Genomic DNA, 12,189 nt, shown 5'->3' with positions numbered 1-12,189 from the left:
TTCAGGTTACATACGCTCCAGGTTACAGACTCCGCTAACCCAGAAATAGATTAGATTAGATTAGATTAGATTAGATTAGATAGATTAGATAAATTTATTGTCATTGTCCGTATATACACAGTATACACAACAACGAAAATCAAACACCCACCCAAAGACCGGGTTCGCATATACATTTGCACGTATCTCCGAACTCTCATCCTATTTAGACATAATCTATAAAACATAACATAATCCAGAATATAGCATGACCTATTAAAGGCATAACATAACCTAAAACCTATCTCATTCCTTCTACTCCCTTCTTACTAAACCTTGCAACTGGCCCTGAGATCATTATTTAGTGCAATCAGAGCTCTTGGATAGAAACTATTCAGAAGGCGTGTGGTTCGTGTTTTCATTGTCCTATATCTTAGCTCAGGTTAAGAACTTTGCTTCAGGATGAGAACAGAAATCTCACAGTGGTGGCGCAGCGGCAGCAGGAGGCCCCATTAGCTAAAGTGGTACCTCAGGTTATGAACAGTTTCAGGTTAAGAACGGACCTCCAGAATGAATTAAGTTCTTAACCCGAGGTACCACTGTATTATTGCGCTTTAGTTGTGGTTCCTGCATCGCATGGGGTTAGACTAGATGGCTCTTGGTGTCCCCTCCAACTCTACAGTGCTGTAATCCTATGAAGCACAACACAGGTGCTCTCAAAGTGAATTTGCTGAGGTCTCTCTCTCCCTCCAGAAGGAGATGGTTCTGTTTTCAGAGCCTGAGGTTGCTATTAGGGCCCCAAACACTCGACCCCCTCATGATATAGAGCTGGAATAATTGTTCAGCAAAGTGGCTCCCTCTGGGTGGTGGCAGGAGGGACTGTGGGGAAAACGAGCCCTCCCTAGTATTTGGCTGCAATTTATTTGTAGCTGGGAACCAGAGAGTGATATAAGCAACAAGGCAATTAGATTAAATTAAACCTGACAAGATTACAACTGCATTCTCAGGTAAACTCTCCCCTGTGAAGCCAGAAGTGGAAGATCAAAGCCGCCCCCCAACAAAATGGAAATTCAAGGAACACATTTATAGAAATGGAAAAGACAGTGAAAGCAACGGGGCCAAACACAGGAAGGAACCTGGAGAGAGACTCACGGGCTTGGAAGAGCTATCCAAGGGCGTAATTGCAGCTTGTATATTGATTTTACATAGATAAGAAAGCAAATTTTTTCTCGCAGCAAAGCTGGGTTTATTGCATTTATTTCCCCACAGAGCCAATGTTTCTCATTAGAAAAAAAAGAAAAGAAAGTGTGTTCTTAACTGCATTGTTTTTTGGAAAGCGTTATTAACTGGAATCCTGGTCCCCACTGGTTTCTGTCATCTTGTAAATTGGCTTGTTAGGGAGGTTTCTTCGAATCAGAGAATCGTAGAGGTGGAAGGGAACCCCAGTGGTCATCTAGTCCAACCTCCAGCTGCTAAAAAAAATCCCTGATAAATGGCCATCCAACCTCTGTTTAAAAACCTCCAATGAAAGAGAGCCCACCACCTTCTAATGGAGTCCGTTCCACTGTTGCCATCACAAAGTCCTTCTGAATGTTTAGTTGGAACCACCTTTCTTGTTATCTGAATCCATTGATTCGGGTCCCTCCCCTGTGGAGCGTCAGAAAACAAGTTTGCACCATCTTCCATGGGACAGCCCTGTAGGGAGGTGACTATCCTGTCACCTCTCAGTCTCCTTTTCTCCAGGCGACAACCCACTCTTTAAAGGTGAATCAGAGCAAACAGCAATCAGCATAAAACTCAAATTGCCGTTTGCTCCGATTCAGCAGTAAAGATCAGGTTTTCCTGGTGAAAGTGGGGGGGGGCGGCACTCAAACACAGATTGGAAAAGCTCAGAGATGTGCTTAGAAAGCACAGGACAAAAGGTAAAGGGACCCCTGACCGTTTGGTCCAGACGCGGATGACTCTGGGGTTGCAGCGCTCATCTCGCTTTACTGGCCAAGGGAACAGGCGTACAGCTTCCGGGTCATGTGGCCAGCATGACTAAGCAATTTCTGGTGAACTAGAGCAGCGCACGGAAACGCCGTTTACCTTCCTGCCGGAGCGGTACCTATTTATCTACTTGCACTTTGACGTGCTTTTGAACTGCTAGGTTGGCAGGAGCTGGGACCGAGCAACGGCAGCTCACCCCATCACGGGGATTCGAACCGCCGACCTTCTGATCAGTAAGCCCTAGGCTCTGTGGTTTAGACCACAGTGCCACCCGCATCCCCATTTAGTCCCTCATAAAAAGATAGACATGACACAGTCTTCTATAAAAGTATAAAAAGAGTTTACTCACTCACATTCTGTTCACAAATGGATCCCAGAAGGCAGACTTAAGTTACAAAAGCCAAGAGAGCATCTTAGGCTAAGCAGATGTTGCTTCTTCAGCAAATGTAGTCAGAGAGAGAGAGATGGCGGCCAGTCCTATGCTTTTGTTACTGTGCTGGTCCCAGGGGTAAGGTACCGTGAGTGTAGCAGAGTCCACACGAAGAGGGGCGAGGTACGATGCAGAGAGCCGGGCGGGGAACAGGAACACTGGAACAGAAGGCTGAGTAGGTAGCAGGATCACCGGATGGACGGGAACAGGAGGCCGAGCAGGGAACAGGAGTACTGGATAGTCAGGAACAGGAGGCCGAGCAGAGATCAAGAACACAGGAAGATCCGAAGCCAACAACGACGTTGCTCCCGCAACCTGGGGCCGGCCTGACTGGGCTTTTATCCTCTTCTAAGGTCAGGGGCGGTCCCGACCCCCAGGAGCCCCGCCTCCTCTGGCCTTAAGGCGAGCACTCCTCCTGGGGGCAACCAGTTCCCTTCGCCTCTCTGCCCTAAGCCTCTGCAGATCAGGAGAGGCCGAAGGGTTACTGGGCCCTGGAGGAGGCTCACCTGTGGCCACTGAGTCATCCAGCACCTCTGGGGCCAGAATGGTTTCACCTGGTGCCTGCTCTTGAGTTTCCTCAGCATCTAGGCCTTGCCCCAGTTCAGCCGGCCCTGGAGGCGGGGACTCCTGTGCCGGCTGGGATTCCTCCGGATCGCTCTCAGACTCGGAATCCCAGGCCATCACACCATCCCCCCTCCCAGGCCCCCCCCCTCACTTGAGGGTCCGGACCCGGCTTGCTGGGGTACGCCGCATGAAACTCTCGGATGCAGGCAGGCGCGTGGACGTTGGCCGCTGGTTCCCAGGAACGGTCCTCTGGCCCATACCCCTTCCAGTCAATGAGATACTGCAGCCTTCCCCTGCGGTATCGGGAGTCCAGAATGCGTTCCACCTCGTACTCAGGCTCTCCCTGCACCAAAACTGGCTGCGGTCGGGGACGGTTCGGGTGGAACTCGTCGGGTGGGGCCACCGGACTCAGAAGGGACCTGTGGAATACCGGGTGAACCTTCAGGTGTGCTGGCAACCGGAGACGGAATGCCACAGGCGAGACCTGGTTCACGATAGGGAACGGGCCAGTGAACCGGGCATCCAGCTTCCGCGAAGGTCGAGAAGGGTGGAGGTGGTGAGTGGAAAGCCACACCAGGTCACCGACGTGAAGTTCCGGCCCCACCTGGCGGTGGCGGTCGGCCTGGACCTTGTACGCCTCCTTGGCCTGGCGCAGCTGCTCCATCAACAGCTGTTGCTGGGACTGGAGCTCCTGAAGCCACTCTGTCACCGCAGGGACCGCAGATGCCGGCAGCACATCCGGAAACAACCGTGGATGAAAACCATAACTGGCTTGGAACGGGGTCTGCTGGGTGGACGCATTCACCGCGTTGTTATAAGCGAACTCCGCCAATGCTAGGTGGTCGACCCAGTCGTCCTGCTGGTAGCTGCAGTAACACCGGAGGTACTGTTCCAGCACCGCGTTCGCCCGTTCCGTCTGGCCATCAGTCTGTGGGTGGTAAGCAGATGAGAGACAGACCTCTGTCCCGAGGGCCTGGTGCAAGGCACGCCAAAACCGGGACGTGAACTGAACGCCACGGTCGGACACTACACGCTCAGGTAGGCCATGCAGGCGGAAGACATGCTGAAGGTACAGCTGCGCGGTTTCCTTAGCTGAGGGTACGGATGGGCAGGGGGCACAGTGCACCATCTTCGTGAAGTGGTCGGAGAAAACTAGAAGGCAAGTGCAGCCACGAGACGGGGGTAACTCCACTACAAAGTCCAAAGAGACTGTGTGCCAAGGACGTGGTGGAACCGGCAACGGCTGAAGAAGGCCGGGGGGTCGCCCGGTAGGCCCCTTGGCCCGCCTGCAGACGTCACAACCAGCGACGTAGCGAGCCACGTCGGCCTTCAAACGGGGCCACCAAAACTCACGGCTTACCAGATGGGTGGTCCGATACCGCCCAAAGTGCCCCGCCGCTGGCGCATCATGGGTCATCCGGAGAATCTCAGCCCGCAGCGGCCCTGATGGGATGTACAGGCGCCCGTGGTGCAGCAGAAGACCCTGATGCGAGACCAGCCCTGGATACTGAGGGCATGATCCTTCGGCCAGTTCCCGGAGTCGTTCCTGGGCCCAAGCGTCGACCCGCTGCTGTTCCCGCACCCGAGCCTGCAGTGGCTCAACCTCCTGGGTGGCCAGGAATGCGGCTGGTGGTAGGATCGTGGCGGGTGCCGCTTGCTGAACCGTGTCTACGTTGTCTTCGGGTTTCCGGGACAGGGCATCCGCCTTCTGGTTTTGGGAGCTAGGGATGTAGCGGATCCGGAACTGGAACCGGGAAAAGAACAGCGCCCACTGGATCTGCCTTTGGTTCAGCTTGCGGGTGGTCTGGAGGTATTCCAGGTTCCGGTGGTCGGTTCTCACCTCCACCGGGTGTCGTGCTCCTTCAAGATGATGGCGCCAAACCTCAAAGGCCACCTTGATGGCCAGTAGTTCCCGCTCCCACACGGTATAGTTACGCTCCGCTGGGAGGAGCTGGCGGGAATAGAAGGCGCAGGGTAAAAGTGGCGCTTCCGGTCCGTGCTGCTGAGACAAGACGGCACCGAGAGCCGTACTGGAGGCGTCAGTCTCTACCACAAAGGGTCGCGAAGGATCCGGATGTTGCAAGATTGGCGCGCTCTGGAAACAGGCCTTCAACCCTTGAAACGCCTCCTCCGCCTCCTTGTCCCAGGAAAACGGCGTCTTGGGGCGCAGTAGTCGGGTCAACGGGGTGGTGCGGTGAGCATAGTCCGCAATGAAGGTCCGGTAATAGTTGGCGAACCCCAGGAAACGCTGTAGGTCCTTGCGGTTCCGAGGTGCCGCCCATTCTCGAACCGCTGCCACCTTCCCAGGATCCATCTGCACCCCACCTGGTGAGAGTCGGTGACCCAGGAAGTCCACTGACCGCTGATGAAACTCGCACTTGCTGAGCTTTGCATACAGACGATGCTCACACAAGCGCTGCAGCACGGTCCGGACATGGCCTTCGTGGCACGCCGGGTCACGGGAGTAAACCAGAATGTCATCCAAGTACACCACCACGTACTTGTCTAGCAAGTCCTGGAACACGTGGTTGATGTACCGTTGGAACACAGCAGGCGCGTTGCACAAACCAAAGGGCATAACCAGGTATTCGAACTGTCCGTACCGGGTCCCAAATGCGGTCTTCCACTCATCCCCGGCGCGGATCCGAATCAAATTGTAGGCACCCCGGAGGTCTAGCTTGGTGAACACCTGCGCCCCTTGCACCTGCTCCAGTAACTCCGAAATAAGGGGCAAGGGGTACCGGTCCGGGATGGTAATTTTGTTCAGGGCCCGGTAATCATGGCAAAGGCGGAGCTCCCCACATTCCTTTTTAACAAAGAGCACTGGCGCAGCAGTGGGCGAGGTAGAAGGCCTAATGAACCCACGCTCCAGGTTCTTGCGCAAGAAGTCCTGTAAAGCCTCGCGCTCTGGCTCTGTTAACGAGTATAAGCGACTCACCGGTAGAGGCGCTCCGGGCTGGAGGTCTATGCCACAGTCAAAGGACCGATGCGGCGGCAGCTGGTCTGCCCCCCGTTCCTCAAACACGTCGTGATATTCTCGGTATTCAGCGGGGAGCGTTGCAGCAACCTCCTCAGTGGGCGCAGCTGCTAGCATCTCAGTCTCAGCAGGAGAACTGGGGTCTGGGAAGTGTACAGTCCGTTTGACCCAGTCAATCCGCACATTGTGAGCCTCCAGCCAGTCCATCCCAAGCACCAGGGGGAACCGGGGCATGGAGGCTATATCCAGAGTTCACATCTCACGGTGCTGCTGGAGGCACAGGACCAGGGGCTGGGTCTCCTGAGTGACGGCACCCGAACGCAGGGGCCGTCCGTCGATTGCCTCCACCTGCACCGGTTCTGGCTTGTTCCGAAGTGGCACCCGATGCTGGGCAGCAAAAGCAGCGTCCATATAAGAGCGGGTTGCGCCCGAATCCACCAGCGCATGGGTAAGAATCCATGGCCCTCCTGGAGGGTATAGATGTACCGGAACCATAAGGTGTTGTAATTCAATTGGTGCGGCCCCTTTCTGTGCTGTTTGGGACCCCAGGTAGCCAGGGCCATCAGCTACTGGGGTTTGGTGGTTTCCCTGCGGCTGGCGTTTCTCAGGACAGGACCTTGCATAGTGTCCGCTTCCGCCACAATAGAGGCATAGATTCCCCTCCCGACGCCGCGACTTCTCTGCGGGGGAGAGGCGTGGCCGCACTGCCCCAAGCTGCTTAGGTTCCTCCAATGACTTAGCTGGGCCCGTGGGACTGCTGGTAGACACTGGAGCCAAGAACTGGAGGTGCCGGCGGTCCCGAGCCTGACGCCGGTCCTCTAGCCGATCGTCAATCTGTAGGCTCCATTGAATAAGGGTGTCTAGCGTGGTGGGGCGTTCCATTGTGGCCAGCTGGTCCAGTATCTCATCTGAAAGCCCCTCGAGATACTGGTCCCGGAGAGCCGAGTCGTTCCAGGTCAAGTCCTGTGCCAGCAGCCGGAATTCTGTGGTGTATGCGGCCACCGTGGTCTTGCCCTGCCTCAACCGCCGAATCGCCCGGTTGGCTTGACTCCCCTTCTGGGGGTTGCCGAACGCGGCCTCCAACAGATTGCAAAACCCCCCATAGTCTGTCAGCAAGGGGGAGTCTTGCCTGAGCAGCGGCAACGCCCACTTGGCCGCCTGGTCCTTTAACAAACTAATCAAGAAATGCACCTTGGTGCGGTCGTCAGGGAAATTCCGGGCGCGCCCCTGAATATACAGCTTGGCCTGGGCAAGAAACATGGGAAAGCTGGCCGGGGCCCCATCAAATTTCTCAGGCAAGGCCACTGGGTACTTGCCAGAAGCCGGGGCGTCGGCCCCAGGAGCCGGTAGGGCGTCCAAACGCTGCTGCAGTGCCGTAATCGCGTTACTGAGCTGCTGCACGGTGTGCCTCAAAGCCTGGTTCTCCTGGGCTATTGCCAACAGTGTAGCCGCTTGGTCGGCCATGGCCTCTGGCTCTTCCCGAACGCACCCCTACGAAGGGGGAGTGCGGGTGTGGCGGGAGCAAACTGTGCTGGTCCCAGGGGTAAGGTACCGTGAGTGTAGCAGAGTCCACATGAAGAGGGGCGAGGTACGATGCAGAGAGCCGGGCGGGGAACAGGAACACTGGAACAGAAGGCTGAGTAGGTAGCAGGATCACCGGATGGACGGGAACAGGAGGCCGAGCAGGGAACAGGAGTACTGGATAGTCAGGAACAGGAAGCCGAGCAGGGAACAGGAGTACTGGATAGTCAGGAACAGGAAGCCGAGCAGGGAACAGGAGTACTGGATAGTCAGGAACAGGAGGCCGAGCAGAGATCAAGAACACAGGAAGATCCGAAGCCAACAACGACGTTGCTCCCGCAACCTGGGGCCGGCCTGACTGGGCTTTTATCCTCTACTAAGGTCAGGGGCGGTCCCGACCCCCAGGAGCCCCGCCTCCTCTGGCCTTAAGGCGAGCACTCCTCCTGGGGGCAACCAGTTCCCTTCGCCTCTCTGCCCTAAGCCTCTGCAGATCAGGAGAGGCCGAAGGGTTACTGGGCCCTGGAGGAGGCTCACCTGTGGCCACAGAGTCATCCAGCACCTCTGGGGCCAGAATGGTTTCACCTGGTGCCTGCTCTTGAGTTTCCTCAGCATCTAGGCCTTGCCCCAGTTCAGCCGGCCCTGGAGGCGGGGACTCCTGTGCCGGCTGGGATTCCTCCGGATCGCTCTCAGACTCGGAATCCCAGGCCATCACAGTTACCTGCACAGGTGAGGCCATGACCACCTCTGGTCACATGCAGAGGAAGTCTGTCCCAGCTAGGAGGAAACAGGAAGTTCTGTCTGGCTGGTCCAGACATCCCCTTTTATGTCCACTCTAGGGATGTTGCACTTGACTGCTCTTGTGTTTCACATCCCATGCATGCTGGTGCCAAATATATTGCTCTGCATTCCTTTGGACCACAACAGCGAGACCAAGAGGGGGGTCTTGTCATCTGGGCAGCCCAAGGCCTCCATACACACTGTCCAGACTTGTGCCCCGGAGAGGTCACTTGGGTGCTGCTAATGCAGCAAAAACAACGCAGGAAGCAGCAGTTACAAGTTCCGGTTCCTGCAGCTACAGCAGGCGCTGTGATTCTCCAGAGGTCTGACTTCACCCTTGGAGGTGCACTCCATTGTCCCATCAGGTGGAAGCCAACAACAACAAAGGCAGGCTATATAGATACAGGGTGAATGGCTCCTCGCTCATGGCGACGCAGGAACCTTTACCCCTGCCTCTGCTGGAAACATGAAACGCAACACTACAGGCTTCTGATCTCCCCCGTCTTATGTATTCCTGCCCACTGTCAGGCCCTCAGAGGCTTGACCCAGTTCTGCTTGAATTGGCATTGCTGACAAAATGTGGGTTTGTGGCCTCTATGAGGCTTCTATTGAAGTTGCCAGAGAAGCAGAACCATTGCAGACAGCCAAAGGTGAAGCCTCCCAGATTAAAAAGCACAAAACTTACTCTTTTTTCTGACTTTATGCTAGCCTTTAAAATGTTGTAAGTATTTGGAGACTGACTAAGAAATCGAAATAATAATAATTTATTGTCTTTCCACTTTTAATTTGTATACAGCCCTTCTGTATTACTATAGACAACAAATGTAAAACAAAAATCACACACCTTGTAATAATCTGATCCAATACAAAAAAAGCCATAATAAAAACATTATTTTAAAGTAACTTTATTTGATATAAGTTGTTTTGATGTGTTATATTCAATAACCCATTAGAATATAAGTGTGCCCAATAAAACTGACTCTGAAAATTAACTCTTATCTAACCGCAAATAATAATTAAACAGAAATTCACTCTTAACAATTGCAACAAATAATTACTAAACTATAATCAATAAAAAATAACAACAAGTCACAATTCATGTATTTGTTTCTGGATGGTTTTTTTGCCACTTTGTTTCAGCGCTATTCTTTTTTCCCCTAAATTGATTTTTGTTGAGACTTTCTCAGACAAATAAGAAATAGATAATAGCAAACACAACATACATAACAAATCTTGACTGCGAACATAGTCCTGGTGCTGTTTTCTTGATGCACCGAAGGGGGGAGGGAATTGAAGCAACCAGAGGACATAGGAAGTGAGACGTAGAATCTGGAAGACCAAAGGAGGTGATTTATAATTTTTTTAAGTTAAGGCCAAAAGTGTTTAGGTATAATAAAGGTAAAGGTAAAGGAAAAGGCACCTCTGCCCTAGATCCAGTCGTGGACGACTCTGGGGTTGTGGTGCTCATCTCACTTTCAGGCCAAGGGAGCCAGCGTTTGTCTGCAGACAGCTTCCTAGTCGTGTGGCCAGCATGACTAAGCCACTTCTGGAGAACCAGAGCAGCGCACGGAAACGCCATTTACCTTCCTGCCGCAGCGGTACCTATTTATCTACTTGCACGTTGACGTGCTTTCGAACTGCTAGGTCAGTATGAGCTGGGACTGAACAACAGGAGCTCACCCCAGATTCAAACTGCCAACCTTCCGATCGACAAGCCCTAGGCTCTGTGGTTTAGACCACAGCACCACCCGTGCCCCTTTAGGTATAATAAAGGTAAAGGGACCCCTGACCATTAGGTCCAGTCGTGGCCAACTCTGGGGTTGCGGTGCTCATCTTGCTTTATTGGCCGAGGGAGCCAGCGTACAGCTTCCGGGTCATGTGGCCAGCATGACTAAGCCGCTTCTGGCGAGCCAGAGCAGCGCATGGAAACGCCGTTTACCTTCCCGCCGGAGCAGTACCTATTTATCTACTTGCACTTTGACGTGCTTTCGAACTGCTAGGTTGGCAGAAGCAGGGACTGAGCAATGGGAGCTAACCCCGTCGCGGGGATTCGAACCGCCGACCTTCTGATCGGCAAGCCCAAGAGGCTGTGGTTTAGACCACAGCGCCACCCGCGTCCCTTTAAGTATAATACCAACTTTTCCACTTTTAAGTTCGGAATAGAGTACAGTGGTACCTCGGATTAAGAACTTAATTTGTTCCGGAGGTCTGTTTTTAACCTGAAACTGTTCTTAACCTGAGGTACCACTTTAGCTAATGGGGCCTCCCACTGCCACTGTCGTGTGATTTCTGTTCTCATCCTGAAGCAAAGTTCTTAACCCGAGGTACTATTTCTGGGTTAGCAGAGTCTGTAACCTGAAGCATCTGTAACCTGAGGTACCACTGTAGTTGCTTTGGAAGACGATCATCAGGCACCCACACAACATGACCGGTCCAACGAAGTTGATGTTGAAGAATCATTGTTTAAACACTGGTGATCTTTGCTTCATCGAGTACACTGATATTAGTTATTACAGTGGTACCTCGGGTTAAGAACTTAATTCGTTCCGGAGGTCCGTACTTAACCTGAAACTGTTCTTAACCTGAAGCACCACTTTAGCTAATGGGGCCTCCCGCTGCTGCCATGGAGCACAATTTCTGTTCTCATCCTGAAGCAAAGTTCTTAACCTGAAGCACTATTTCTGGGTTAGCAGAGTCTGTAACCTGAAGCGTATGTAACCTGAAGCGTATGTAACCCGAGGTACCACTGTATTGTGAAACAGTAGGAAGAACACCACATCGAGCATCTTGGGGGGAAAGTGGGAAAGAAATTAAATAAACACTCAGTAAGAAGGAAAACTCCCAACTCATAGCTCTCCCTTTTCTCCCTTCCACAAACCCCATCATTTACTTGCAGCCCATATCTCCTTGCATCTCCCTCTCCCCCCCCATTTCCTTAATCACAGCAGGCCCCATAGATAAGCTTCTTAGCGCCTTGAGTCGCCATGACAACCCTGTTAACCAGGCTGTCCAAGGCAGTTTTGCTGCTGGAGATGCAGCTTTCTCTGGCATGGAGCTGCTTTTCCTGCTCCTCTCTTTGCAAAGGGGGACCTCCAGAGGGCGTAACTGGTCCCAGGTCTGAACCTTCACAGGTGTCAGGACTGCTGGAAATTTGCTATATACCTAGCAGCATTTTAAGCATGCAGTAAATACCTTTCTGTTTTCTCAGGCAGTTTTAATGAAGTCTTACAAGGAGCATGGGGGTGTTGCTTCACTAGTTATGACTACCCCATGGGGGGGGGGTGATGCCTCACAGTTATCTTAGGAGGAGGAATCTCTTTGGGCTGGTGCTGTGGGTTAAACCACAGAACCTAGGACTTGCTGATCAGAAGGTCGGTGGTTCGAATCCCCGCGATGGGGTGAGCTCCTGTTGCTCGGTCCCTGCTCCTGCCAACCTAGCAGTTCGAAAGCATGTCAAAGTGCAAGTAGATAAATAGGTACCACCCTGGTGGGAAGGTAAACGGCATTTCTGTGCGCTGCTCTGGTTCACCAGAAGCGGCTTAGTCATGCTGGCCACATGACCCGGAAGCTGTACGCCAGCTCCCTCGGCCAATAAAGCGAGATGAGCGTCGCAACCCCAGAGTCGATCACGACTGGACCTAATGGTCAGGGGTCCCTTTACCTCTATATAAGATCACTGGAAAAGCCTGCTGGACCCATGAATTTGTCTCGTCCTTTTTAAAAGCCATCTATGCTGGCGTCGATCACTTCCTCCTGTGGTGAGCAAGTTCCGTGGTTTAACTCCATTCTGCATACAGAAGGCCTTCCTTTTATGTGTCCTGAATCTCCATTAGTTGTAGCGTTCTGGGAAAGGGAGGAAAACTTTATCCACAAAGTTTGGCCATATGTCAGAGATTCTTTAGCTGTGATTCCTGCGTTCCTGGGATTCCCATCCTCCTGATGGGAGTTAGAA

This window comes from Podarcis vaucheri, assembly GCF_965113315.1.
Source record: "Podarcis vaucheri genome assembly, chromosome: 7".
NCBI lineage: Eukaryota > Metazoa > Chordata > Lepidosauria > Squamata > Lacertidae > Podarcis > Podarcis vaucheri.
This window is presented reverse-complemented; position numbering follows the sequence as displayed.